General features: G+C 35.2%; 1 long non-coding RNA gene across 1 annotated transcript; it reads right to left on the bottom strand.

Annotated features, from left to right (window-relative positions):
* Nucleotides 1-272: 272 nt before the first annotated feature.
* LOC131040388 (uncharacterized) lies at nt 273-2,635 on the bottom strand. The gene is made up of 3 exons (XR_009104829.2): nt 2,100-2,635; nt 804-1,091; nt 273-362 (listed from the first exon to the last, which is right to left on the bottom strand). It is a non-coding gene; the product is annotated as an uncharacterized LOC131040388 (long non-coding RNA).
* Between the last annotated feature and the right edge of the window lie 2,698 nt (nt 2,636-5,333).

Below are 5,333 nucleotides of genomic sequence, written 5' to 3'. Positions count from 1 at the left end.
CCCTGTATCCCATTTGAAATATTAAAGAAATTGAATAAATCCATAAAACCTACACCAGCGCTCCCAAAACAAGGAATCCAAACCAAACCAAAATTACTGAATTCCAATGGTAAACAAATTTTACTACTCGTAAACTACATAACCAATAGAGCTCAGTGAGCTGATACTTTGACCTTTCTAGTTTAGATGATTTGCAGGCTCTGTACAATATTTGAAAGTCAATAAACAATACAATGCTACACTAAAAAAACTGCGGAGCAGGGTATCTATGGACATACCAGAAGCCCAATAGGGCATTGCACCTGTATGTCCCATGTGCGAAGTAGAAATCCAGCGAACCCCAATAAGCTTGTATGGCAAGTCTAAAAAAACATCCATGCCATAGTTTTTCATCAATAGAATTCCATAACTGACATTTAGTTAAAATATATATTATAATATAAAATATATATTATAATACACATTTAGGCTTTCTAATTTCATTATATTAAATAAATGTTCTTTAATCACAGAATAATTTTAAGTAATGACTTTTGGAACAATATTTTCTCATTCATGTTTTCAACGTACAAAATACTTTCATGGACAACAAAGCATGGAACATGGGGAATCTATAATCATTTTATTTTCATATATCAAAATATACACTTTGAATTTTCATAATTCAAATGTAGAACTTAAATGAAACAGAATATCTCAACAATGTCATATCTGCTCACCCAGCCAAAATCATCCTTCCTATTATTAATCAATTCACACAGAAGTAACAGTGAAGCTGATGTGGGAAGGCTTGTGCTGATTACCAGATAATGAAAACCAAGCTGCCATACGAGGAGTTGAATAGAACCTCTCCATAGGATCTGTGCTTGATAGAAAATCCAAATGGATTAGTTATGCAGGTGAAGATCAACTCATTTCCTGAGAACACAGAGAATTCAAACACTGGGTTAGCTGTTATGAAAATATGTTTTCCTTCTAGAGCAGCTACTTTTGATCTAGGAAGCAGGTCATAAGAAACTTCCCATCCGATGAAGAAACTTCCCATCTCTTCATCGGTTATATGAACTCTTGGCAGGCCCTGCATCTCATGCCTGCATTGGAACTCACTTCATCAGTCCTTTACTCTTGAGCCAAAAGGATCTTGAGTGAAAATAAACCAAAATTCCCAAGAAATCAAAACACAGTGTAGAAACTGAAAGATTAAGAGAAAAATAGCCATCCAAACCTGAAGTGTTTTATCTACAAATCTATATTCCAAAGGGTTAAAAATAACAAATGGGTATTAGGTGAAGATGTATTAATTACATTAAAGCATTAAATTACCTCCAAAATCAAACATGTCCACCACTGTCATCATAATGCAAGCAACAACAAAAGCTTCAAGGATAATAATACTCAGGGTAAATATACTAAGGCTGTATAAAAATTATTTAATTGTTTTAAGTGAATATTATTCTATCAGATAGTATAGTTGGCAATGCTCCGGCAGATCTGTATGCAAAGGAATGTGGAACCCTCTGCTTAGCGTGTGAACTGATTCACAGAATTCCTCAAAAGGAATGTTGAACCATAGACACTGCGTGTGAACTGTTTGACAGAATTCCTCAAAGAAATGTGGTCCCATGGTGTGACATGATCTCTAAATGCACAAAATGGACATGTGGAAAGACCAATTACAGGTGATCTGTATTACTCTGGTAATGGAGGTTGTTTCACCATTTCCTCCACCTGATAGGATTGAGATTGCATTCATTCAGATGGAGGGTGAAAATGTAGTAAGGAAGAAGGAAACGAATATGTGTTGGGTTTCCTTACATACCATAATAATGAGGAGGAGATTCATTTTCTAGCAAACCAAAAGGTCGACCATCATCAACTGATATTGTTCCTTCAAAGGGGGTTTGGCCTGTAACTAGGAAAATCTCAGGTTCTACATATAACGAAATTAAGGATGAACATGGTGTGAGTAGTGAGAAAAGGTGAGTAACAACAGGATGAGGAAGTTGCTATTAAGAGGATGAAAACTACTGAGACTAAATAATTTTAATCCACAATGAAAATTCCTGACAAACTTTATCGTGCCAACAAACAATAATTACCTGGAAGAAGATTTTGCCCTCAGTTGCTATGCGTCTTCCTCTCCTCGGTCTTTCCTCTGCTCTGCCACAAAAATGTAACACCAAAAAAACAGACAAACAGACCAGCGTGCACGCTGTACAAAAGAAAAATGAAAAAACAAAACGAACCAAGCACATGAAAATTGAACAAAACAGAGAGAAAGAAAAAGAACATTGAAAAGAGACAATCACAAAATAGAACATTGACACAGAGACAATCACAGAACAGAACATCGACAGAGAGGGAGAATGAGAGAAAGAATGAATGTCTGTAACCGAATGAAACTGAATTGTTTATCTTATCCTAATTTCAGATGCTTTTTGGGGGGGGTCTCTATCAACATTATTTGAATTTTTTTTCCCGTTATCATTCTCTCAACGGCTAATCTTTTCTTGGAGATCTTTATGTCGCCGGCGGGTTTCCAGCTAAGGGCTCTAGCACGATTATCCCTGTAATGGCCTACCCAAATGCTCTGGATGGTTGTTTTTTGGATCACCATGGGCATTCCCATTTTGTTTGATTTCTCTTACCTATTATTTGATTTTGTTTGATTCTCAAATTATGTAGAATTATTTATTTATTTTGGATTAATTATTATATATAATTTAAAATTATATATTAGTATATTTATTTTTTTAAATCATATAAAAATAATATCTATTTAAATCAAACGACTCAACAAAATTATTGGATCTAAAGAGGACCAAAAGATAATCTAGAACATATGATTATGAAGTCACTTAATCACCTCTACCAAATAAATTGACACACTATACAACCTAGCACTGATTAAACAATGTTACTTCACGAAGAATCTCACAACCCCGTGAGTTGATTCTCATAAGCCTAGCTACTTCAATAACTTTGATAACCAACTCATTTGCTACGTAATTGTAATTATTTTTCAAACATTCTATATAAGAGTTGTTTTGACTTTTTAAAAATAAAAAAAGAGATTTTACCACTATACAATCAATATATATAACCTTTTTGATTCATGTGTTTTATAGTTCATGAAACTCATTGTAATGTAATTTTTTAAAAGTTTGAAATAACACAAATATAAAGTGGGTCTCAAAAAAAAAATCTAAAAATGTTCTAATATTCAAATTACACCCATTGTTTCTAATGCCTTTGTTAGATAAAATTATTTTGCTAAAAGTAGAGTTGTAGCATCTACTCCATCTCACATGACTTTACACAAAATTAATAGTAGGAACTGGTTTCTTTCCTTTCAAATGCCATTCAATACTACTTATGCCCATCAGACATTTTTAGTTTTCCAGATCACTCAACTTGGTAGGACCTATCATGTCATATGAAACAAAAATAATTATGACCCACACTTAAAATCTAATGGGTGATCGTCTTTGGACATTTAGTGCCATGGTAGAAACAGTTTCGAACATTTCAATTTAACACATGGAATAAAAAAACATAAGTTTAAAAATTACCAAATAACAATAACAGTTGAATGAGTTTACATGTTATTATACATCAACCAGAATTGGAATGATGTGAAGAAGGGTTGCGAACTTTTGGGAGAATGCGACTTTTCAAAGAGATGCCAGAAAGCACCCCAAAAAGTAAAGAAGGGGTGCACAAATGCAAGAGACACGAGTGCCCAATCAAGGAAGGAGAATCAATATTGACAAATGGGGACATTTATCTTGTAATACCCTTGCCTTTGAAATAGGGGCAAATGCAAACCCTCTAGATAGAAGAAGATCAGGCAGGAAGCAAGGATCAAATCATCCTTTTTAGGAAAAACATCAACCAAAGCAACACGGGAATAGGTGGTTTCAATATAAAGAGTTCCTCAGGAATGGAATGGACAAGGGTGACAAGCAAAAAAAGAAAAGCATAGCCATGGTGATATCTTCAAAGTCCTTTCACTGATTACAGAATGCTTCAAAGATAGGGTGTTTTTCATCAAATGGAGTGGGAAGGAGATCAAGCAGATAGAACCAAGGAATTGTGGGCTAAGCAGTTTGATAGTTGGGTAAGTGTGAAAACTCTGCTAAATGGGATTTTCTTTATTGAATGCATTAGTTCACACTTGAACAAAGAAATATTAGGTGGGGAACCTCTCTTTATTGAAGGACATGTATTCCTCAAAACATTTTGGATACCAAATTTTAACCCAATGAGACATAATTTAAAGACAAAGCCCATATGGATTACTCTAGAAGGGCTTCTAATTGAATATTTGAATTTTAAAGCCCTAGCTATGATTGGGGATGCCCTAGGTACCTTTTCGGGTATAGATGAGGATTTCATCAATGAAAAAGTATGCCTTAGACCTAGATTGCTCATGGAGATGAACTCAAATAGAAAAGATGTGGATGATCTAGAAATCATCATAGATAATGGTAAATGTCTTCAGTGGACAGAGGTGGATAAGAAGCAGATAGGGGGAAGATGCCTCATATGGAAGCACCTAGAACCAAGTTGCTCAAGGGCTCAGTAATGGGAGAGGGGAGAAAAACCCTAACCTAATCTCACCAATAAACAATAAATACCAAGAAGATCAATTTTCACCAAAGAAAATGTAGGTTGAAGAAAGGAATAGGCTATGTGAGGGACTGGTTAAAATGGGCACACTAAGTCATACTAATAAAGAGCAAGGCTCCAGTAAAAAGAGGATGTTAGAATTTGCCTTGGCCATGAAGGATGGGAGACAGATGGAGGAATGTATTTAGGTACGAAATTTCTTTTATTCAACGATGGAAGTGTGGGATCAATTATGCAACAGGGAAGATAATCGATGCGCCATCACACAACAAGGAAAAGTCTATTTGGAGACCCTATAGCAAGGGGAAGACATGCGAGATATAGGAAATATTAGGGTGGAGAACCAACAAGTGATTGGAGAGCTACCTATGATTGATGACAGTGGTAAAATCCCATTTTAGTATGAGCAAGATCCAATTGCAAACGAATTAGGGAATTTGGAGGAATAGGTAATGCAATATGCATGCATTGCGATGGACAACACCATTTTAAATAAGGAGTTTTCTTAAGGTGATGTCTCTATCTAAAATTTGGGTTTATCATCATGGGGGAGGCCTTTGCTAGAAGACCTAGAGGATGAGAAAATGTTAAAAAATGAACAAAAACTTCCATTTGGGGACCTGACAGATTTAACTATTGAAGGCCCTGGTGGAGAAAGTGATGAGAAATTAGGTCTATGCTAGACCCCAAACATGAAAATT

The sequence above is a fragment of the Cryptomeria japonica genome, chromosome 7, assembly GCF_030272615.1.
Source record: "Cryptomeria japonica chromosome 7, Sugi_1.0, whole genome shotgun sequence".
Taxonomy (NCBI): Eukaryota; Viridiplantae; Streptophyta; class Pinopsida; order Cupressales; family Cupressaceae; genus Cryptomeria; species Cryptomeria japonica.
Note: the sequence above shows the minus strand (reverse complement) of the source record. Positions and strands in the feature narration are given on the sequence as shown.